General features: G+C 33.5%; 1 protein-coding gene across 5 annotated transcripts in view; it reads right to left on the bottom strand.

Annotated features, from left to right (window-relative positions):
* Window positions 1-26,270, bottom strand: part of LOC106672833 (cadherin EGF LAG seven-pass G-type receptor 1-like) — a 238,468-nt gene that overhangs the window by 87,215 nt on the left and 124,983 nt on the right. For 4 of the 5 annotated variants that reach the window (XM_024226475.1, XM_024226474.1, XM_024226476.1 and 1 more), the window contains exon 4: window positions 20,853-20,894. The exons of the other annotated variant lie outside the window; for it this stretch is intronic. The gene's annotated coding sequence lies outside the window, so the exon portion shown is untranslated. The remainder of the gene's footprint in view (window positions 1-20,852; window positions 20,895-26,270) is intronic. 5 annotated transcript variants of the gene reach the window in all.

A 26,270-nucleotide genomic window follows, 5' to 3' on the forward strand; every position in this document is an offset into this window, starting at 1 on the left:
TCAATGAAGTTTGATTGAGTTTTTTCGTTGGCCAACTTTTGCAGCGTTTTTCTTGTATCCTCAATATTTTGCTATGTATTTTCAGGTAAATATTTCTTATTTGTTGCAATACAGCTATGCTGTCTGTATATATTATAACTCCTTGTTCTTTACCACCTTTTTCATAGGTTTTACCTATTACATAAGTAACCTAATTGAGGTCTATGGACACATGCTAAGGACACAAAACTATCTGTACTATGTACGATAAAACAACCCTGTTTCCTCCAAGAATCGCAACAGGTACCCAAATATTCGCTGCCTTGTTCAAGCACTATTTTCTAATCGGCCGGCATTCTTACACGCTCCTACACTATACAGAGTTCGAGGGAATTGCAGCCCTCAATCAGGTGGGACTTATACGGACATGGTTCATTAATACAATTTTGCAACTTATTCTGTAAACAATGAAGAACTTTGTATACTAAACGTACTTATTACTGTATTTATAATATAAAAACATATGATTATTATAGATAAAATTCTCATACTTTGTATTTTTTTTTACCAAAAAAGACAACCTGTGTTGTTTGTGAATCCATGGAACCGTATAAATATTTATAAAAATTAAATTCACTTCAATCACGATATAGTATAATTTTGTTTTTACGATTTACCGAAAGTTTGAAAGTTTAGTTGTTGAAAATTGGTTCAGGAAATAACAACAATAATATATTAGAAGAAAAGCGTCGTTCTTTTGTTATTACGTTCTGCAAAGAGAAGATAAACTTGTAGTTTTAAAGTATTGTGCCTTGTGAGCACACCCTGATAAAGATGACATTTTAATTTTATCAAAATGTAAATTATATCCTGTCTGGTAGGCATTTCTGAAATTATCTTAATGGACAGTTACTGTAAACACGTAATATCGAAAACCTCATGGATATACAGTTAGAAATTTTTCTATGATCGGGTTGTACATGTGTATAAACTGCGTTGTTTTGTAAGAATATGAAGACCAAAATAACACAATACATTAAATCATATTTTATAAAATGACTTAAACTTTGAAACTTCAAGAGCCTAACTAATTTATTGAAATATAATAATATAAATTAAAATATAAATAAATTGCTACCTGAAATAAGAAATATTTCATTGTGAGCAACAAAAAATTTCTATTTAGATGAAAAAACCAACATTTTGTTTAACAGTTGTTGAATGGATCTTCTAAATTGTATTGAGTATCTTCTGATAAAAGGCACGTTTCGTATTTCATCTTTTACAAATGCCTAATGTATGGAAACCGATAAAAACACTTTCGGTTTGTAACCAGTTCCGTTTCCTTTACATTACTACTTGTAAATAAACCGGATAAATGTAAATGTGAGAGCATCAGTTGTTATAATAATTAAAGCAGAATGTTATGGTAAGTAGGTAGTTTTTTATAAAAATGAGTACAATAAAACAACTTAAATTGACAATGTAGCAAATAGGTTAAGCTGGGGTTTGCTTTGTTCACTTAATATAATAGACTAAGACTTCCTTGAGTAAAAATTGGGGAGATTTCTACCTAGACGTGGACGAATTGACAAAGAATTTGTTTTACTCCGTGACAGCAACGTCCAACCAACCGTTTTCATTTCTCTTACAAGCACATTGTTAAGAATGATAGCAGCACTTTCAACGGCCAACATGATAATTTGAATAGAACTGTAAAAATATGCGGTGAGAAAATATTTAGAATGTTTTTTTTTCTTTTAGTGATTTCTTTATTGCTCTACAATTGTCATACGTAATTAATATATGTTATTATAATTATATAAATATAATGATATAATTAATATTATTAATCTGTATAGTATAGACTAACCATAATAACCCTTTACATAAAACAGAATGTGAATGGGATAAAATATTCTTGTGATGATGGAAAACTATTTTCTATTAAATGGGATAAAATTTTCCGTACTTTAAGAAAAAATTACAATCCAATTCTTACAGTAAAGTTTTTATAACTTTAATAATGAATAGTTTATTGATTACTTATAATAAACTGCGGGACAAGTAGTGAGCAATACATGTTTCAAATATGAACTCTTCATAAGTGGGTAATATTTCGTAAAAATCTTGAAAGTGGCCCATTTTCAGTTAAGGAAAATCCTTTTTAGTTAAGCCGAGAATCGTAATTTCCTTCCCTGAAGGCAAAGCCCGGAGTTTCGGGTTGGGCAAAAACTAGATCTATCCTTAAGTGTTATTAGATTAGAGGAAGAACTTCCAGCCTGCCAACAACCATCATCAGATCACCAGACGGTCGTTACCTTGTAAACCAGACGGCTTCGTTCGCAGAAATGAACGGAGTTGTTTAATTTCTGGTGCTGTTATCTTTGAAATTGTATATTTTAGAATAATCTTAAAAAACACCAACAATTTACTCTCTCTCTCTCTCTCTCTCTCTCTCTCTCTCTATATATATATATATATATATATATANAAGACGAAACTACCTCAATTTTAAATGATTTTTAATCAGTTCCTATTCATAGATAGCAACAAAATGTTATATTTAATTTAAAAATTTAAATTGATTACATAGGTTTGCTAGGATGTAACTAAACTGATAATAAATATAACCCATTAAAAATACAAACGGAATAACGGCGTTAAAGACCAACACTACCGCAACACCAACCACTCATGCGGGTTTAGCCTATGCCGTCAAACCTAATTTTATTTTTATTTTGACGGTTTGATTCGTTCACAATAATGGTTAATTAACAATGATGTTTAATTAACAATATTATAATCAGAATATCACTCAAGAAAAATTAAACATGACTACAATATATTTTATGCGTAAAGACGAAATGTAAAGTAGATTGGTTTTAAGCAACAAATAATTTTTTTGTTATAGACTTTTATATATGTAAAATGAAATGCAATCCAACGATGACGTTCAATAACTGATTAATGATCAAGCAAACAAACGCATTTTTCGGAGAAAACATCTGAGAAGATTTGACCTAATGGCGACCCTGGAAGATAGAACAATGTCGAATTGATATTAAAAGTAAAATATTTCATAAAACTGAAAATAATTTAAAGAATGTGCAACAAATTTGTATAGTTATATAAGTTTTAGAAGCGGATTTAGTTGTGAAACGATACATTCACCAAGGGTAATCAAAAATTCGAATGTAGAATTCGGGGCAATTACCTATATTGCACTATTAAAAAAGATATATTCTCCAGGTTTACACGCGAAATCTTAATGAACCTATTTCCTCACCTGCAAAGCTTGTTTTGCTTATAAAATTTTTTTTTGTTTAATTTTTTGTTTTAATTCTTTTGTTAAAATTCTGAGATTGTTCCCGTTTCCTCTTACACATTATAAAATTTTGTGTTTTTTAATCTTTCAAGAATATTTTTATACAGCCAATGTCAAGATTGATTTTTTTCACTTTTTAGTTCTTTAAAAGTATTTGAGAATGCATATTGGGAGAAAGCAAACCCATACCTTTCAGTTTTACCAGTAGGAAATTAAATTGAAATTTAACCTTTGAAACTGGTAAACACTTTTTTTCCGTTACAAATACGACAATTTGCTGGACAAAAACGAAATTAGAGATACGTCAGAAACATTATATAGAAGATAATCGGATGTTAATTAGAAGCGAGCAGCTTTCGCATTCCGGGGATGTTTCCTTTCATCCTAATGGTTATATGGTCAGGTGTTGTGGATATTCTCTCAACTCTGGAATTTCAGGTATCGGCAACCTGTTGCGGTTTTGCGTATTCTTGTCGCCATGGACATTTAGAAAAAAATATAATGGAAGGAAGACATTCAATGGAATTATTTCGGCCCATGTGTATATGTTCAAAACAAAACTGTAAAGCTGTTGAAATATCTACCGACATTATTTGTCTCTTGATCGAACACAATTAAAATATCTGTGTGTAGGTTATCAATAAAAATTATAACCTTCTGCAAGTATTATATAATTTTTTATATTTTTCAATGACAGTTTGCATATGATAGTAAAAGATCATTATCATAACGAGCTCAGTTATTCTGATAAATTTATGCTTAATTGAATCGTTGCAAAGTGGAAGTTATTTCCCGTCAAGAGGGTGTGGATATTGGACCTTGTAAGGGCCAATTAAAGTTAATTAAGATAACCTTAGTTAGTGTTTATAGCAGACTTATTGCCAATTTCCTCTCCGTTAGCTGATTTAAATTCATGAGATCATTTCCAAAACAAAGTGATTTTGAAGCATCAATCAACTAATTTACAAACATGATTCCAGTTGAAATAGTTAACAACGATAGTTTTAGATTTGAAGGTTTAAAAATAAATAAACACAACTTAAACGTCGTTTGGGCAATTCTTAACATAGCAAAAACCAAGAAACAGGCGATTCTCTATTGGCTATATTTTTACAATTTACTGTTGAAATATTTGTTTAAAAGTGTTTTTGCAATGTTAAGAAATAAAATATATGTCTATATGCCGAAGCATCGAGAAAAAGCGCTTTTTATTTAAAAACACACATTCAAAAACATTTTCATCTATAAATAGAAAAAGAGGAACAACAATAACGAAGAAAAGGAGAAGGATAGTCCTACTCGTAAAACGTTTTTCGCAGTATAGTATACATCTTATGTCCAAAATGTATAAATCTAATTTAATGTTTGCTTTTATAAAATAGTTGCTAAATACCATTTGATGAAGAAGAAATCGCACAACAAAAAATTCTGATGATCTAGCCCGAATCATTCTTTGATAGTATGACTAATATCTGTTCGTGAAAATGTATTACTAATATTTTATGTAGTCTATTAGTTGATAAATATTCCTCATAAATTGACGTGTAAATAAAAGAAAAAATGTTCTTTAAAATTACAACCATCTATTTTCAGAAGAGTTTAACAGACGTTCAAAACGTTTTCCACGTCGTGTCTTTAAATAGGTTTAACTGCGGTCATGGAGATTTTCACTAGAAAATGCTTTAGTCTGAGTAAATCTCATTCAATTTTGAGTTAGACCTTTAAAGGTTTTTAAAAGCATTTCAGATTTTGCGAATAAAATTTCATACAATTTTGTTGTCTAAAATTTAAATAATTATTAACGTTTTTATATTTAATTTAATTTCGGAAAATTTTATCTAATTAACTGACGAACAACGTTTTGATTGTCTATCACTGATAAACTGTGGACAAAACTGATAAAGTTTTTTTACAAAAGAATAAAATACTCGCTGTTATTTGCTTCCTGCTAGATATTAATTTTTCTTACAATTTTCCACTGTCATTTATCGCATTCTACGACTCTCCTATCTGTTTTCATCTCGCATATCCGAGGAAAAAGCCCTTCTTATACCGTTCATGTGTTACCAAACCAGCAGCTTATTAAAAATGAAAATCATACAATCTAAGAAAACCAGTTTGTCATCACTGAATGGGTATTTCGAAAGCTTATACATTTTATGTAATAAAAATGAGCACATTTACTGGTGTAATTTATTTTTATTGTAAGCATATTTGACAATATCATATTTGAAAGGATGCCCCATCATTTAAAGATCAAAACTTCTAAGTTAATGCAATAAGAAAAAGTGAATAGGGCCTTGTAAACTTCTTGAGTGAGTTTTGATAGTTTGTAGAAAATTGAGGTCAATGATCAATTTTAAGTTAGGATATATTTTCAGTTTAACTTGTGCCACCGGAGAGGTTTTGTGAATGTTTTTTTAATAACAAAGACGAACGAAAAAAACTTTGTTTCACTACAGTTCTGAAAAAGTAAGATTTTGTCATATGAATATGCCTATTTTGCAATTAGTCTACTTTTTCTGCAAAATTCTGGTGAGAATAATATTGAAAAAAATTCTATTTTTTTGCTGTCACATTAATATTTAATCGCCGACAAATTATTTTTAAATTTATAGAACAGTAGGTTAATTAAATAATCGAGAAAAATTAATCCAAAATTATACGCTGTTTTTAAATTCCAATTTTGAAATATCTCAATTATACATTTTTCACTATAATTATAATATTTATTATCTATAATATATATATATATATATATATACACACACACACACATATACAGGAAATATTTACTTTTAAACATATTATAGGTTTTGAAAATGAATTTTAACAATTTAATTGCTTTATACATCATTAATATTTATTCGAAATGTGTTTTTTTGGATACATGCAGTAAATGTATACGTTTTTTAATGTTTTGTACATGTGTTTCATAAAATGGTTTTTATTTTAAAATTTTTACCTAGGTCACTTATAATTCTCCTTTACTTGGACGTAAAATAGGCTTCTTAGAGAGAAAAGCGAATGGCATTTATGACAAGTAATAAGAAGTAATATCCAATTAACCTCAACAATGGTCTTGTTGCAATAGAAGCGGCAACTTTTTACTCTTGCGAAATGTCTCTTGGCTAATTCCAGCCCACGCTCAAGACAATCCTTAGCAATTAGGGAGCCCCAAAGGTAATTAAAGACATCTAAAGTTTTCTCCGTTCTCCCTTCGGGCTCTCTTTCGAAGTGTAGTTTAACACCCTTCTTCCCTGTGGCCTCGGGGCCTAAGGGGCGAGGCGGGGTCTGTAAGTTGGGGGGTGGGATAATGGATTTTGCACAATCTCGACCACACTCCATTTATCTTATTTTTTTACCTGCGGTCCAATCATTAATTTAGCACCTAGTGTTTTGCTTCAGTAACATCATAACTTATGTTTAGCTTCTTATATTTAGAGTGTGAAGATAATTTTTTAAAATTTCAACATGAAAAATAACACCCCTTAAAAAGAAACAAGAAGCTACAAAATATTAAAACCTGAGGAGGGTTTGTGAGGCGAACTCTTTTTATTTTTAATAAAAATATGTTCTTTTTATCCTTGCTATTTTTAATCTAATAAATTTAATAATTCGATTAAGTTTAACCGTTTTTCTCAAAGATTTTTTAACTTAAGCATTTTTCGACAATCATAATCCATCTTATTAAAGCCCTCTCGGCTGCGGATATATAATATACATTTTCTTAATAGAGATAACGGATAACAAGCTCTAAAGCTGATTCAAAGGCCTCTGAGAAACTACAATTAACGAGGTTATATTTTTACTCGTTAATTTATTCTTATAAATAATTAATTAACCGTACATATTGAGCATTGAATCAGTTTATTTGAAATCTATTGAATTGAACATCCAACCGTTTCAGATAAATCTTCCACATTTTAAAGAAACGTAAGATCACGAATAATGTGTGGTGGTTAGTGACCGTTAATCGATAATTATTCAGAAATCGTGAGATGCGGTCTGGTGTGATGTAAAATCATTTTCTTTATCTTTATCGTGCCGTAAGAATGGATAAAGAATAAGAAGAATAAGATAAAGAAAATGTTTTTCTGATACCTACATCACACCAGACCGCATCTCACGATTTCTGAATAATCACGAATAATCTGGATCAAGGTGTGGTCTTGCCGAAAAAGAAAATTCAATTGTTAGTGCCAAGTTTTCGACCTAATTTAAGGTCATCATCTGTGAAAAGCAATGTTACAATGTGTACAAATTGACATAATTAAGTTTTTAATAGACGATTTTAAAATTTTTTGCCGCCTCAGTCCCAACATTGTCAATGGCTGTGACAGTCCATATATTTTCGATCAAGACCAAGACCGTGAACCAGATAATTCCGTAAGTAAAAAAGTGGTCGATAAAAAAAAAGAAAAGGGGAAAACTGACGAAAAAAGCGCAGATTCGAGGACTTCGCAGGAAAAATGAAACAGAGGATGGTGTATACGCAACGTTACAACGTTGATAAATGTTTTGAAGGTAAGCTGGACTAAGCTGATGGAAGACAGCCCAAATTCGTGATCAATGGAGTAAAACAAAAGAAAAGCCTACCCCAAAGTTACGACCCCTTTTCTATTGGATATATGTACCCGTTTCGTTGTAATAATTAATTGTAATAAGTATGATTACTAGCGATTTTAATATTATAAATAGATTTTTCATCCTAGATACAACCCTACAAGTTAAGCCCACCTTAAAAAAGAATATTTTAATAAAAATTACATTTATTAAATCATGGTTATTCCATTACAGAAATGAATATATGAATCTGTCATTGCAGGTAAAACTATTAAATGAAGATACTACGTAAGGTTTTCCTGTCATCGCGATTGCGTATCCGTAATCATGGAGGCAGCGTGATAGAGCATTAAAAGATGGAGTGTTAAAGTGAGTACTAGCTAATGAAAAAATGATGAAGGACTTCAAATATCAAATTTATTTACTAGGTATTTTTTCTAGGTAAACAATAATACACTGAATATTGTAATATTTATTGCACAAATAAATTAATGTTTTTTAGATTTTCATGCCATTATCTGCGATCCGACTACAACGTTATATTTATATAATATTGCATTATTCAATCAAATTGTTAACATTTTACACTAGGTTTACTACAAATTTAAAAATATTACAAAAACTATATTAGCAATACGAATAATTCAGAATGAAATATTAATTCGTTTTCTTTCCAACTTCTTGCAAATTTTTAAAAACATGACTTCGGGCTAAATACAATAATGCACATTTACTGATATATTAATTTTAAGTACAGTAAAAGGATTATAGAAGACGCGTTGAGCTCGTAAAAATAGAATCCCTGCTAAACTGTGACAGGTTAAGAAAGTCCCTGGTCCTGAAAAGACCATACTGGCAAGATTACGCATAGGTCACACAAGAATAACTCACGGGCCCCTTCTCGCCGGAAAAAGATCGCGTAGGCGCCCGTTATGCAAGGATAGAATAACGGTCGAGCATCTTTTCAATTTCAGAAAGCCTTGCATATTTTTTTTTTTTTTTTTGGCGTTATGAACTAAGCATATTAGCCATGTGACAATTCGTATATGTGTGTTCAAATTTGGGGGGGGGGTTATTGTGAAAAAAGGGCCAGAGGCGACGGTGGAATCGAACCCACGACCGCGGCGTGAGAGTCTCTCATGCTAACCACTCGGCTACCGCGGTCCCCAAAGCCTTGCATATGCAGGCAATAATTTGCGATGCAAAACGCGGGCACAGATCTGTTCCGCTAGCTTAGGGCAATAGGGATTTTTATATGCGTATAGTATTTGTGTGTGTTTGTGTAGTGTCTCTAATTTATGATAATTAATGAAATTTATTAGCGTGAAAGGAAGGGGTTGTTTAACCACACCCCTAGGTATGTCGAGTACTGTGGGGGAGTGAATGTGACCAGACTTTTATATTTCTAGTGATGTACATTAAGGTGACCGACGTTTTTTAATAAAGGCAAATTTTAAAAAAATTAGAACGCATATTTCATGGTTTCTGATGTAATTTATTTTGGCTAGTACAGATTGATTTTATTTTCTAAATATTGCAGAATACACCAAGAAACATTTTTTTCCAATGGATCTTATTTGAAATATTTTTGATAGGGTTTAGTCTCCTAAAACCATAAAATAAGAAACATTTAAACCGGACGTGGTTTTCAACATTTATTCTCATGTTGTGTGGAAAATAAGTTGCTCCTCTATTACTCCACACCTTCTCAATAATGTCTAAATGTATATAGAGGTTTAAAAAAAAATATAGGTCATGAATAATATAGGGATATTGAAGTCTATTATTGACAGGTTTTTTTCAAATAGGAAAATAAAAAATATGATATAATCACTTTATTTTAAATTATTGACGAGTTTAGTTGAACAATGTTGGAACTATGTAAAAAAAAGGCTAAAACGACGAAAAGTAGAGGGTATGGTGTGCTTTTTGTGGGTTATGGTTACAGAAGGGAGTGGAGAGGCTAGAGTTAAGGGTGCGTGAGATGCCCGTTCGCCTCTTTACCTTTTATCCAGACTCCGTAGGATACAAAGTGTACAAGTATTTCTCTTAACAAGGTCCATTCCTCTTGTCGCGAGGTCAGCCTTCTCTCCCTTCCTATAAACAAAGACCCGGAATGACAATCTTTTCCCTGTACAAACCTTTCGAGTCGGATGGAAGCCGGCGAAAAATGGCTGGGTTTATTTTCTTCTGTTAAATGACCTAATCCCGGTCTAGAGTTGGCCATATTTTCTCCTTTTCGAAACTAAATTGAGTTACAAATTGCGAGGGAGACTTCTAATTCGTTAAGACTTGATAACAAATATCCTTCCATCTCGTCCCAAGCATTGAACACCAGAACCCGTATTTTTCAACGTGCTCGTATATCTTTCGATTAGATTTGTATTATATTAAATTATATTTAAAATTGTAGTTTTTTTCGTACGTTTATTTAATAATAATTCACCTTCGTTCTGCATGAATATATTTTTCTGTTTGTTAATAATTGCCCTGATTCCACTGTTTATTAATATATTATGTCATGCTGAATCCGCATAGGGTCAATTTTTGGGTCCGTCTTCATTCACAGTATTATTAAATTACTCAAACGCGTTTCGGATTCGTGCCATCTTCAGTGATGAACTGACCCTGCAACGCAGACCCATGATTAACTTTAATATAAGTATTTATTCTTCTGCTAGTATTCTGAAATATTTTGAAGTAGCTCTCATACGCATACACTATTCAAAATAACTTAACAAAAAATAAATATTAAAGTGTAGTGTTTAGTGACCGCTAATGATTATATGGAGATTGTGAGATGCGGTCTGGTGTGACGTAGGTTTTAGAAAAATATTTTCTTTATCGGCCAACATTTCGATCTTTTTCAATTAAGTAAAGTTTTTAGTTGAGATAAAAAAGTCAGTGTCACGAGCGGGATTCGAACCCACGACCTTCGGCTACATACGCCGCTGCTCTACCACTATCGTGAGTTCGTCCCTCTCGGACGCCAACTTCCCATCGCAACCCCAACTTTTGAATTTTCCCTCCTTTTTGTAATTTTTCAAATGTTGTGTAATCTATTTCATTTTCGGCGACAAATGAAATGGCCACGGAGAACTTTAGAGGGTTGAGATGGGAAGTTAGTGTCCGAGCGGTTTAGCTGAAGGTCGTGGGTTCGAATCCCGCTCGAGAAACTGACTTTTTTATCTCAACTAAAAACCTTAATTAATTGAAAGATTGGTCAAGCGGACCACGAAAGCTAGTGAATTTCGATCTTTATTGAGATCATCTTCCGGACCTCGGATTTATAAATTTTGTTTAAATTATACAAATATATGAAGGACGTGAAAAACAAAAAGAAGAAAAAATGAATTTATACAATGCTAGAATTTTAGATTCAATCAAAGTATTTGTACTCACTCAAAGTGTTTGTTTTCCGTGTAGATGTGTCATGCTTCTTGTCTTATTGAGAGTGCCAATGAGATATTGATGTTTTATGTTTATATATGTTGGATTTTGAAGGGGTGGGGAAGGAAGGCGGGATAGAAATACATTTTTATATGACGAGTCGGCTTTTTTTGAGGTGAAAGGTGCCGTCAATGGGAAAAAATTGGTGGTTTGGCCTGATTATTCTTTCAGGATTATAGAGACGGGGATAATTAGGTAAAGGAAAGCCAAAGTTCTATAGAATTAGACTATGTAGAAATGTTTGGGTATGTAGATGTGTGGAATGTGATGGTTGTTTTAAATGTTATATTGTTTTGTGTGATGACAAATGTATGTTATCGATATTAAATTTGGTTCATGAAATTAGCGTAGCTGCGACTGAGTTTCAATGTATCTGTTACAGAACACTTTTTCACATCCTACATGTTTTTGTAAAATTTAAACAATGTTTATAAATCCGAGGCCCGATGATGATCTCAATAAAGATCAAAACGTTGAAACGATAAAAAAAATGTTTTTCTAAAATCCTACGTCACACCAGACCGCATCTCTCGATCTCCATATAAGAAATATTAAATTTACAACCTGATTTTTAAAAGTGAAATCATATATTTAATTTTAAACGGAATCTTTAGGACTGTCAGTTTCTTAAATGATCGCTAGAGATTTTGAGGGTATAACAAATAATAATAATACATGCAAGATTTAGCGTTCTTAACTATTTAGTTGGACAGGTTATTTCCATATTTTTGTTGTGATACGTATACCACCGTTATTACTAAATGGCATTTCCTCTATGGCGGCACTTTAAAGTTTAAAGTTTGATATAACTCAGTTTTGAGGTTTTGGATCTCATCAAGCTCTCACACCTTCACAAATCCCCGTAATAAGTTGGTCGGGCTTGTTTTTGTTCCTGAAACTCTATAATCGGTTAGCGTCCCTAATTCGGGGGTGTGAGCCGTGCCGTGAGGGAGGGATTAGGACGGGGGAGAATCACAAGGACTATGCCGACTCGAAGCGGGGGACAAGGGCTGTTGGTAAACAAAGCAGTTTATCATGTCCAACTGTCCGGCTCCCAGGAGACAAATGGTTGCGAGCTTTGCCCAGACATTTTGAAACCTCCTCCTCTTCCCTCGCGATTGCTTCGTCTTGGAAAACCCTTTCGGCTTCCACTGGGAGGACGAACCCGCGGTTAGGTAATTTATACGCCTTTTTGAAATTCAATTGCCCGTTTCGCCCAAGAGATGATTTACGAACTGTTCTAAAGAAAGAAAAATGTCTTTACAAGACCCTAGTTTGTGCTTAGGTTGGGGGAGGCGTTGTTATCTTAAGTGTGGTCATGTGAGATGGGCCGGAGGTCAACGGGCGCATAACTGTTATATATAAGTCTGCGAAAGGGGATACTTGATATCAGTTTCCAAGGGACATGTCCTCTTTCTCCCCAAAGTATCGCCCTTGTTATCTAAACTTCATCCACAACATGATATCAAAGTTCAATATTGTTTCAATCTATTCTCAATGCCGTTTTGCCGCTCTACAAGAATTTATTAAACAATTTCTAATGTAAGTACGTACATACGAACAATTAAAAGTTACTTTCGATTAGTTAATTAAAGCTGGAGTAGGATATTGCTGATGTCTACATTTTCATTTTATTTTAAGGCGGCTCCAGACATGCGGGTATTCGCCGAATGCCGATTACTGCCGAATAGTTTGGAAATGCGGCCAATTTCCGAGATGATCATCTTTGCATCGCCAAATAGCGTGCCTACGTATACGCACAGCGGGTTTTGTATAACCTTCTAGTTGTTGCGGAAACAGGGAATACGTATTTTCCAAATGCCGTGGGAGTCCTTAACTTAGTACAAATCGTGATGGACAACAGTGAAACTGTTATTGCTGCAGCTGCGGTTATTATTTTGTGCAGTGGCAACAAACTAATTAAAACAATATATATAATTTTTTTATATTTGTAATGACTGCTTTATTTATAAAACTACATATTTATGATTTGTAAGAGAAGCTTTCCAAATTAATGGTTCTGTTTCCTAAACACCGAGGAACTCCAAACCAGTTGCATTGGGTCAATCTATTCCTAATACGAAAAAACAATTGTATTGTATAAATTAAAACAAATATACTAGTTAGCAATCATTTCTTAATGAAAAATAAATAGAATTAAATAGAAGTATACTCTTACTGTTGATTTTGATGTTGGTTAAAGGTTTGTACAGCTATAGTTGATTTCCGAATGTTTGGATGGTTTGAGTGCGGTTACTTCACGAATATCCGTGCACTTTGAAGCGGACAAGAAAACCTACAAAAAGCGGAGCACGGCGAGCACCGGATGTTGTTTTTCGGCGAATAGCCGAGAACTAGTCGGGATTCGGCGAAAATGTGCGCGGCATTCCGCGTATACCGCATGTCTGGAGCCGCCTTTAGATATTAGGTAATAGCGGGTTCCTCCTGAGCATTGCGCCTTGTTTTACACGTATGGTACCCTTTTCCATTTAGGGGGCGGGTTGCTACAGCACGTTAGTATTTAAGCCCTTGACGTTTTCCATTGTTAAAGCTCATTTTCGATGGGAGTCTGGCACGAACTCAGGGCCGCTGAGATTCGAACTCAACCGACACTTTCCATTGATGAGACGCCGTGTCTAACATTTACCAATAAGTATATTTTTTCTACTCTGAAATCACAATTTAGCTTTAATTTCATGAAAAATGACATTATTTTGTGCTTCGATTTTTTTGAAACTACATATTATAGTTTTTTAAATTTTCCTTTATTTGTATGCTCCATTAAATTACTACATGCTGAATCAAAACATTATTAAGTGTACATACATATAAATACCATTATTGATTCTTGTGTATCACTATATATCACATTAAGGTGAAATCGATAGGGTCGAGGAATTAAGAAAATATATTTTGTATTTGCATCGGTCCCGTGATGATGGCCAGTTTCATCTGAAGTTATGACGTGTCGCTCAAATGGTGATCTCTGTTTCTCGAATAACGAACTATTGTTAAGGATGTGATCCGAGGTTTATGGCATGGACATGTAGGGTCGTTATAATGTGGAATCGAAAGAGATAAGCTCGGTTTTCCCATGACCTGTCAGTACTTGAGTGGCTTTGCAGTTTAGCTTGAACTCACATTTCATCCGATCAGCTACCGTCGGAAAGAACCTTTTGATATGCTTTCCTTTAGTTGCTGCCGCCCAATATTTTTCCCACTTCAAGCTATCTTTTCTTGCCTTAGCCTGTACCTAAAAGGTATTTGATGAAAGTTTGTTTCTTCTGAACTACTTGCTGCTTCTTTAGGTAACGCATCAGCTTCTTCCCCGATGTTTCCCAATGAGCTTGATAAATTCTATAGTCAATGTTCCAGACTATTAGCTTGGTTTCTTATTTTTTCAACCATCGGTGAAGGTTTCGGTGGTCTTGGATTGAAAACAAAGAAACTTGACTGTCTGTTCAAAGTGTGACTGTTCTTCCGCCCAATTTTTGGTTATTATCTTTTGACCAGTCTAAGGCTTTCGAGATGGCCAGTAGATGTTAGCCGGGTTGTTTGAACTCCAGTTTTCCAAAGAGTACTTTTCCTCATGAATTTTCATTAAGTCTTTGTAGATAACATGCACAAACGACTTGGCCGTTTATTTTACTCACGTCAGTAAAAATATGAATATCACCTTCGGAGGTTACATCATTTTTGGTAACAATATATGTAAATATTGCAGGACGCGGCCATTTATCTACTGGCAATTTTGGTCTACTTCAAGGTTTGGCCTCACTTGTGTGGTTGAGGGTTTCACTATTTTAATTTGGTCTAGTACTTCTTGAATGTATTGCAGAAAGCCGCTAGCCGCTAGTATGCTTGAGTCTTCGAATGAAATTGTCCTGAAACCCTTTATTACCCTCAGCGCCACTTTACGTTGTACTCTCCTTAGTTTATGGCGTTGTGTGTTTTTGTAATGCCTTGATCCAAACGGGGGCCGCGTAAGAGAGGATTAGAAGAATCGCTCCTTTATTATTGATTTCGAGAGCGTCACACTCCAATCCCCAATACACCTTGGCCGATCTTCTAAGTAGATTAATTAGCAGAGAGAATTTTTCGCAAATGTAGACTCCAAATGAGTTTTTTTATATATCCAAACTCACAAGCATTTCATTTCATTCACTACTTTTAGGATGATACCGGATAGATACGTCCTAAGAGGTTCTACATTTTTCAGTTTGGTGACATAAGATTTGGGATTTTTTTGGATTAAATTAAATCATATATATTATATATTATTCTTAATTTTTAAGTGCTTTTTAACGGCTAAGGTCATTTCACACCCTAACATTTAAACCTTCTTAGCTTAGCTATAGCCCTGCTGAGTGCTATAAAGCTCTGACTCCAAACATTCACACATAAACTAATCTATCCTATTGCCATCCAAAGCTTTAATTTATCCTTTTAAAGTTCTTAATTTGGAAGGTGAAATGTATGCAACAAACCCATTTTAAATTATAAAATTTATTTCAGTTCTTACTTAAAATTTTGAATTTTTGTTTTATAATTTAAACATTTCACATGAGCTTGTATTGCCAATAATAATAATAATAATAATGGAGTCAGACTATCAACAGTCTTAGCATGAGTATAGGCTCATCGTTATCATTTTATACTTCCATTCAAATACTATAAAGAAAAATTCTACTAAACAATAATAAGAAAGTAATAACACTTCTTTTTCTTAATCTTCTTCTTTTGGAGGGAGCTATCTTTCCTTATTTAAATTGCAATTTTGTGCTTTGTAGTTAATTACCCCCTCTATTTTCTTTTATTTCATTTTTACCCTCCGGCAGCCTCACATATTCCGGAAAAAAGAAAGAACTATTGCATGCAAAACTCTCATTCAAACAATAGCAGACAAACATTCAAATGTATAAGAATTTAAGGAAATGCCTAAATCTCATTATAAATTTCAATCAATTTAAGAAAGCTGAAAATTGCTCTTCAAAAGAAACACTGGAGACCTAGTAACTCCTTTAAATCACTCGAAATATTATTATTATTATTATACATTACATATTATACACATTACATATTATTATTATTATTATTATTATTACTATACATATTATATAGTGTGAATATATTTAAATCGGTATCATTATATTATATATTTTTTACGTTGCCATACAATTTATCGAACATTTAATATTTTTTCGAATAATAAAGCTGAAAAAGGTTAATCAGATAAACTCATCCTCCTTTGGGGAGAATATTTCATTTTGTTTTTCGATAGGAAAAAGTTAGTGGAATGAAGGGGATCAATGTCCGGTTTACAGATGAACCCTATGCCGTACTTTTGAAGCTGAAATCCTTTGTTTTGTTAATCAGAAAATGTTTAGCCGTGTGTAAAAATTCGTTTTACGCGCGGAATTATCTTCTGTTCAAAACCTTAAAGAAACGATTCTTAATAAAATAAAATAAAAGCACTGTTTGCTTTGGGAAATATAAAAAACAAACCTATTCTTTGAAAAATAAAAATGAACTCGGGTTTTTGGTGGTAAAAGTTAAGAGGAACAATAACAGTTTGTGTTCTAAAATGAAGAGTTGAAAAAAATCTACATTGTTCCAAGTTAAAACAAAAATGTTCCCGAGGCAAATCTTTACTTTTCTGGTTTAATTTGTTTTTTTCCATTTATTATTTGTTTTTTTACTAAACAAATGTTTTAAAACAGTGGTATTAATGAAAATAAGACGTGAGGGAGAAGTCTACATCCTTGTGTAGCGATTTTCTAATTATCAAAACCAAATATTTTGCAAAATAAAAATTAACCGGCCTTAACATTGACTTTTATAATATTATTCCCGTATAATAAGAAATGCAGCTTTAAAACATTAATGACCACTTAGTCCCGAACCTTTGTTACACGAGTTTGTTGAATAAGTGTTTTAATATTCCATCTCGAAACGGATTGAGAATTATCGTATCAGGTGGAGAAAAGGACGTTTTGCACTGAAAAGGGCCGGCCTTAATAAGAAATAACGGGTGCCGGGGGTTGGGCAAAAAGACCTTGTGCAACTACACTATTTGTATTCCGCGTCACTGGCCGTGATACATCGAGGGTTTCAGCCAAAACGGGCAATTAGGTCGCGGCCATATCGGCAAAGCTAGTAGCACACTTCGCCCTCAAAATTTACGGGCTGACCATAAACCACATTTTGCAATTATGAGCCATAAATATATTCCTTGTGATCTAACGCTAGTTTATGCGACTTTCGAATGTTTAAACTACTGTTAATTTTTAAAGAATACAGTTACCTTATTTACATTTTTTCAAAACTGATCTCTTTAATTTTTGAATTCAATTTTTGTCAGCAGTACCTTCCTTGGTGATTAAATATCTAAGATGAGATAATTAATCTGTATCTTTCTTTTTAATCTTTTTCCTTCGTTGATTTCAATTGATACTATTCTTATTCTTATACCTTTTTCGATGTTTCCAGTCTGGCATTTGAGTGAGTATGACAAGTATTAGGATCATAATATTATTAGAGAGAGGATACAGTTAGTTACAAGTTGCCAGGAGACTGAGTGTAAACCACTCTACAATAGGAAGGGTACTTTGGTGCTTCACACTAGAAATTCAAGACGGGTCGACCTAGGTTTACAGACTAGATAGACGATAGATTCATCGCCATCAGGCTCTACGAAACTGTACCATTGTGATAATTGAGATAAGAAATCTGATACAGTAATGTTTCGATTTCCTCCAGGACTGTATGAAGAAGGCTCAATGAATATAACCTCAGGGCCCGGCATTAACCTCTTCTTACTACAGCTTAAACAAATGGCTAGTCACGGGAACATGTGAATTGGACATTGGAAGGTTGGGGACCAATTCTCTTTACAGATGAGGTGAGAGTTGGCGTTAAATCTTCAGTTAGGAGTAATTTCGTACGGAGACAGGAGAAATTTACGACCTATGATTTATGGTTCCTCAGGTAGCTTCCATGGTGTGTCATTGATGTTCTGGGGTTGCATTTCCTCGGACGCCCGTACAGAATTGGTTGTTGTGCGAGAAAGATCTCTAACTTCACAGACGTACTTACAAGACAGGAATGAGGTTGGAATTGAGTTCTTGGTGTGGCCAGCTTGAAGTCCAGATTTGAACCCAATCGAACCCATTTGGGACCAACGCAAGTGACGAGTACGACGGAGAATCCCTGGTCCTAACACCTTAGAACAGTTGGACAGTTTGTTGTTGAATGGGAAAGAATTCCTCAGGATTTTATAGGCGTTTAACAGACATGATTCGTATCAGAGTTGAAAATGCTCGGTATTAAAGGAGTCAAAATATTTTTTTTTTCATTTTTATTAATTTATTGTTTTCGTTACGCAAGAATTCCTTTTATAGGATTAGTTAATAAACCTTTTCTTTTTATATGTCTTATTTTTACAACCAAACCTATTTTTAGTATGGAAAATATGAATAAACCAAAATACAGTAAAATTTAAGGGTGGTGCGTTTATTTTGTCCATCAGTGTATATAAGATGAGAAATGTTGCAGCCAAATTCAACCATTTGGATGCAAGGGACTTCTTGGACCTGCTCGCTATGCAATTCACGTCTCTAAAAAAGTCTTTCACTTTATAACAGAAAGCTTTCCCCTAAGAGCAGTTTCCTTTGTACATTTAGAGAATTTTTGTAAGAAATGCTACATTTTTAAACATAGTAAACAGTGCACTAGTACGCAGACAAATGCTATTTTATACTATTTCTCTTACGACAAAATTATGAATAGTTTAAGAGTAAACTAAAAAATGTGTATATATCTTTTTAAAATAAACAAATAATTTCAGATTTAAGCATAAACGATACAGGATATATTGTAAAGCATTGGCCCAATTTTTATCTACCGATTACATTATCAATGAGATATCAAATATATTGAACATGCTATTACAAGATCGAAAGTAATAGTTAAATAAAAACAACCTATTTATTATTATGACTGTTCAACAGAACCAAGAAAATTTAAATAAACAAATATACAGTTTAATTTCTTTTTTAAATTTGATATGAGGCGGCTAAGGCTGGGACGTCCCAACCTCAAGACTTGACCACCGCATTCCGGCACTCGGACGCTAAAAATGCAATAAAAAAACATGATAAAAATTGGCAACATCGGTAGAGAAGCTCCCGCTTATCAAGAACACGGTCGATAGGTGGCCCTCGGATCTGAGAGAGTGTCTCCTCACTCGATTCCATGCGAGGTTGACACACGATTACTTACGTTTGGAACGTTGTACGTTGTATGTGTCCAGCAGAGGCATGCTCGATGTGTCCCCATAGCGAGCGCGTAGGAATTCCACCCGATATGGGAATTGCGTTTGAGCATGGCATCGAGTATCTGAGTCCCCTGTTTCCATTCATGGAGGAAACGGGGTTGTTTTATTGTATATAGTTTTGTGTACCTAGTGTCTCTTGAGAGTCAATTCATTTGTTTGGTGTGAATGTGCAGAGTGAGAGGGGCGATGACAGAATATTGAAAAACTCATCGGATCTCAATTAGGTTAGTTATGTAATATGTGATTGGTCTTTTGTATATAGTGTTGATAGTTTTGTGCCCTTGGTGTGTGTGTTGAGAGTAGATGTATATATTGGCGTGAATGTGTAGTACTAGAGGGTTGATGTACCCATCCGACCCTCAATTAGGTTAATTGTATAATATTTGTGAAGGGTGATGGAGAAATATTGATTACTCCACCACCCTAATTGAATCAATGATATATAAATAGGAGAAAATTTACTTAAGAATGAGTTTGAGTGTGAATGTGTTTGGAAATGAAAGTTTTGTACCTCCTGTTATGAGTGAATGTATTTATTAGCGAGAATGTGTTGTGTGAGAGGGGGAATGGCTGTCAATTAGGACGAATATCGAGTGATCCACTAACTGAAAGAATAGGAGGAAATAATAAAAAATGTATTTAAGAACGAGTGAGCGTGTGAATGGGTTTGGTTTAGGAAATGATTGCGTACGGTCTGAAAAGATATTGATAGCCCCTGGAGTCCAACCTTGGTGACTGGATAAGACCGAGGTCTGACCCCGGAATGCCAATACGCGGGGTGAGTGATTCTCGGGACCTGCTGGTAATTTATCGTAAGTTACAAAAAGCTCGAATTGTCCATGGACTTCGAGAAGTAATAGTCTCAACTTCGCATATGTGTGTATATATACATACATGTGCAGATTGTAGCTTATTTAAATCCAAAAAAAAACATTTTATAAATATAAATATATCAAATTTCTATTGGTATTCTTTATATTATGCTGGTCACATTACGGTATTGTTATCGTCGCAATGACTATGAATAAAAATTATAATAATTTCCGTTTAAACAATGTACAAATAGAGGAAAAACAGGCAAAAAACTATTTGACTATTCCACATCATCAAATACTTTAAAGATAAACTGTAGTTTTGTTATTTCTATTTATATATGTGTATTTGTCTTGGTTGTGCGATAAAATCAATACTTACATTATTATCCATCAGTCTTACGAAAACATTCACTTAATAGATCTAAACAAATAACAAAATTAATTATTAGATTACGTCCTGAAACATTAGTTTCATTTTGGAAAGAATGTAGTTTTTCAATATTTTTTATTAATTTTTTTAAAAAATTTATTTACAGTCCAAACAGGTTAGCTACCCAAGCATAGGACAGTCAAGCAACACAACAAAACAATCATTATGATATAAAATACTAAAAAAGGATATAAAAATAATAGCAGTAAAAATAACAGCAAAGAAGCGCTTACACTTTTAACAAAAATCAATATTATAAATATATTAATAAATAGCACAACAAAAGTAATAAATAAATCCTCAATTACATTTTAAAGCACGTTTAATATTTTTTTTAAAGATCTGAATTAATATTTATATTACATGTTATTACATGTTTTTCAACGAGAAATATAAAGTTTAAACAGGAATATGTTAAGGTATATTTGTTTAAAAAATGTTAAAATGTTTTTTAGACGAATACATCACTTGGTTCGTCGAACAACATGCCTTCGAGGAATGAAATGATTAAACTGTTGGGAAGAGTTCAACCAAGAGGAGACCACTCGGCTAAACTTCTCGAAGTTACAACTCCACATTAAATTCCTTTTCATACTCTTCTTCACTTTTTGATCGATCGACTGGCAAATATCTCAAAACTTCAAAGCAATTTTCTACCCTAGGATTTCGAACAATAAGCAATTCAACGACGTGGCCGTTGAGCTTTATGCGTCCGAGGTTGTAGCCATAGAAAGCAACAACACACACGTTGTGAATAACTTCAGATTAAAGTTACGCGTTCAAGTGTGTTTTATTATTTGGAATTTATTCAGGACTGTTTTTGTTGTGCAAAACTCCCATTTAAATCAAATTGGACGGATTAATCCGTTTAGAGATCTTCTTTAGGAAGCGGAATGAGGTTTAGGTTAGATTTATAAAAGCATCGATATATAAAAGAAAATATTAATTAAAGTAGTTTGTAATATATATTATATTTTACAAAATATCTTTTGTAGAGAACTGCAAAGAGGTCGGCTTGAGTTTATCAAAAGGGGTTAATTAACCAGCAAGATGTTTTGATGGGGTAGGAAAGTTGGGTGAGGTTCGAGAAATTGCCTCGGAAGCAACTGACCTCTTTAGGGAATGAGGTACTGAGGGACGAAGTACTCGGACGACCTGATAATAAAGTAACGTTAAGACGATTCTTGTCAAACTTCCAACCGTTTCATCAGATCAACCAGTTTGCCTTAAACACTTTCCGATATCGGAAAAGAGGTACTGCTTGCCCCTTTCTTCCGTTCTTTTATAATTTAATTTTCCAGAGTGATCAACTGGAAAGGGGATGGGTGCTTAAAAGGTCGTTAATCAAGAATGGATTGAAAAAATGATGGAACGATTATATTATACTTTCATACGGTTAGGGTGTTTTATTAGAGAAACAAACACAGTTTGTACAATATTAACAATTTAAAGATTATTATATTTGATTTACCGCCTCGAACTTATGTATTTCAGATTATATCAGAGAATCTGGAATTGTTGAGGACAGTGGTGGTCGCAGTAATTAAACCGTCTTGAGTAAACTTTCAAACTCGGATTTGAGATCCCCCGTCAACTGAACCATTAATGAAACTTTGCTCAATTTGTAGAACTGTGAATAACAGCAGATATAATATCAATGCGAGACGTTTGGTTTAGTTGTTGCCTTCTGTTATTGATAGACAAAAATAAGAATACTGCTGATTGATCACTTTTCAGTTAAAAAGTTTGGCAAAAACTTTTGTAATCACTAACGTATTAAATTCGAAGTTTAGAGCATTTATTAATAAAAACAATAAATTTGTACCAATAAGAGTAAGAATCGTAGAATTAATTGATTATTTAATTAACAATTATTGTCTGACTAAAATAGTTTTAACAATAGGTACTTCACAATTTTTTCTATTTGTATCACTCAACATTATCCATTACTATTGAATAATCAAATTATATTAAACAAATAAATGTTAAAGTATTAAAATCTGTATTAAACAAAACAAACAATCTTTATAAAAAGATAGTTCCTACCTAGTTTGTTGTTTTCAAGGATCCAGATTTCAACCTGATGATGAGCTATAAACTTGAAATCCGTACGTTGAAAACAGCAAACTGTGAGGAGAAACTCTCTTTTTAAAAAAATTAGACAACATACTCACTACACCATTTATCATTTCTATTAGCAACAAATCAATTATTTTTCCACATATTTATTTCCTTTTATTTCGTTTATGCAACATCTACAATTCTCTTCAATTCGTATACACACAAAATAATGTTTAAATTATAGTTGTCATCTTATAAATTTGGTAATTAACCTTTAGCGGTGGGTCAGGGCCACACGCAGGGAGAGGCAAGGCACCACTAAGATATCTTCTGATGATGATGATGAAATGTCAAAACGCCCCTTAGAGACCAAATCGGCGAGACGACATATATCAAATTAAACGGTAACTATAACTCCGCACGGAGACATCTTATAGTTTTGTCTGTTCTGTGACCTTTGTTGAACATGATTAAATTAATAATAATTACTACTGAAAAATATATCAAACAAAAACTATCTATTAAACGTTTTTTATATTGAAATTTTAATATTTTATTACAATCTGCAATTTTTGGTTACAATATTTAAATTGATGATGCATAGGAATATTTACAATTATGTATTTACATACTTACATTTAGGCGAGCAAATGATAAATATTAGTCTCCCACTTTACTTCATTAAATAAACTTTCCTGCCTACTCATCAGAAAGGAGGTCGTTGGGCCATTTTTTCTTGAGACGTCTAGGGCATAAGACGGTTGTGTTCTGTTGGACAAGACTAGGGAAAGAGGATTGGAGTGATGGCTCAAATTGTTGTGGAACTTTGTATTGTTTGGGGAATTAAGTTTTGAATTAATTGGATTTTAAGGTCGTTGTCGAGCGTATTATTTGAGGCATAGTAAGTAGCATGTATCTAAGGGATTTGGAATGGAATTATTAAAAACATTTGTTAGGTTTCGTGGTCCTCTTGACAAAATAAATTATTTTCAATTTATTAATCTTTAATTAAGGTGTTGGTTGAGATAAAAACGTCAGTGTCACAAGCGGGGTTCGAACCCACGACCTTCGGCTAAATACGCCACTGCTCTACCACTTGAGCTATCGTGACTTCGATCAACTCGGACACCAACTTCCCATCTTAACCCCACCTTGTGACACTGACTTTTTATCTCAATCAAAACCTTAATTAAAGATTAATTAGTTGAAAAGAATTTATTTGGTCAAGCTGACTACGAAACCTAATAAATGTAATAAGCAAAATGAAGTATACTTCACTAATGCTCTCACTAATGGAAAGATATTAATTGGACAAGCGGACCACGAAAACTAGTGAATTTAATAAGTTAAAATGAAGTATGCCTTCACTAAAGCTCTGCCTGGCCATTTCATTTGTCGCCGAGAATCAAATAGATTACACGACATTTGAAAAATGGCAAAAAGGAGTGATAATTCAAAAGGTGGGGTTGAGATGGGAAGTTAGTGTCCGAATGGATCTAGGTCACAACAGCTCAAGTGGTAAAGCAGCGGCCGTATCTAGCCGAAGATCGTGGGTTCGAATCCCGCTCGTGACAGTGACTTTTTTATCTCAATTAAAAACCTTAATCAATTGAAAGATATCAATAAAAAGTTTTTAAATTAGCCATGAATACGAAGCGCACGAAAGAAAATAAAAAAGGTAACAAAATTTTAGACAAATTGTTCCTAGACGTCAAAAAGGAAAATGCTAAATAATAAGTTAAATATGGACAAAACTTATTCAATACAATAATATGTTTGTACATATAACATGCCAAGTGAATGAATAAATGTTTATAAACTTAAATTAACAAAGTTGAACAAAATAACAGAAGGGACCACAAGTCGAAAACAGAACAAAACCACTTAGTTATAAACGTATAAAAGAGATTCGCCTGACAAAATAACACAGAAAAAGCCCTAAGATGGAACAAAACATTTCAAAAGACAAAACGAGTCACTTGCTATTAGAGTGATTGGAAACGTTCCAACGATAAAAATAATTGTACAAAATAAAGGCAAACAGAAAATCACCTAGGAGGTTATTCGGTGTTACAGTTCTACCGTCAATAACGACTTGTTTTCATGTCTGATTTAGCCAGTTAATTGATAAACAATTTTATTGACACGTAATAGCAAAACAACAAGAAAACTAACATTACATTTTCTAAAGTAGAATTTCGTACCCATTTGAAAGTAAACAATTTATCAAAGATCGTCCACAAGTCAGTCTAATAAGATTTCGCCGGAAGTGGGTGTTATTGTTGGACGTGAGCCTGTAAGGAAACAGTGTGTATAGAAGTTTCGAGGGCAATTTAACCGTCCTAATGAGTTTAGGGTTATGTAGGCCTTGTAATGGCCGCCTTTGTGAGACCGGCTACAGGGTTCACCCATTACCGCAAAGGGAAGGAGCGTCAACCCACAAACCTCCGTAAATGGCTTTACTGTAGTGTTTTTTTCTCAAGAAAAGGGCGGGTGGTTCACGTTAAGGGCAGGTTTCGATGATGGATTAAAAGAGCCCCTGAGAAAATGAACGGCTCGAGGGGGAAAAGAGTAAAAAGCATCTTCGAAGACGGACAAAGTCAAGTTCTCCAACTCCTTATTAAAAACAGAACATATAAAGAGAAATAAAGAGAAAACCCCTTCTTGAAAATTTCAAGAGTTTTTTTCTTCACCGCTAGTTATAAAATATTTATATTTATCGTTTTAAACGACATGAGTACTGGGCTTGCACTAAAAATGAGAAGAAAGAGAACTTTCAATCCTAATCAGTCTATTCTAAAAATTATTTGGTCAATCGGATCACGAAATATAATGGAATTAATAAGTAAAACGAAGTATATTCACTAAGAGCTCTCCGTGGCGATTTCATTTGTCGCCGAGAATCGAATCCTGATTACACGATATTTGAAAAATGGCAAAGGAGGGAAAATTCGAAAGGTAGGTTGAGATGGGAGTTGGTGTCCGAGTGGATTGATATCACGGTAGCCCAAGTGGTTAGAGCAGCGGCGTATTGAGACGAAGGTCGCGGGTTCGAATACCGCTCATGACACTATCTTTTTCATTTCAACCAATACCTTAGGCAAAGATTCTTTAACATAATGTTGAATACTATTAGTACTAAGGTTTCATTTAGTTCAACTTTACTTTATTTTAGAATTTGTATCAGGGATAATAGAGTTTACAAAAACTGTAATGTAAGGCAGTTACGGTTTAAATAAATTGATGCAATGTTTGAACAGTTATTTTGTAGGTAGACTGGCAATTTGTAGAACGAAAGTAGACTAA

The sequence above is a fragment of the Cimex lectularius genome, unplaced genomic scaffold (assembly GCF_000648675.2).
Source record: "Cimex lectularius strain Harlan isolate CLEC.00 unplaced genomic scaffold, Clec_2.1 scaffold143, whole genome shotgun sequence".
Classification (NCBI taxonomy): Eukaryota; Metazoa; Arthropoda; class Insecta; order Hemiptera; family Cimicidae; genus Cimex; species Cimex lectularius.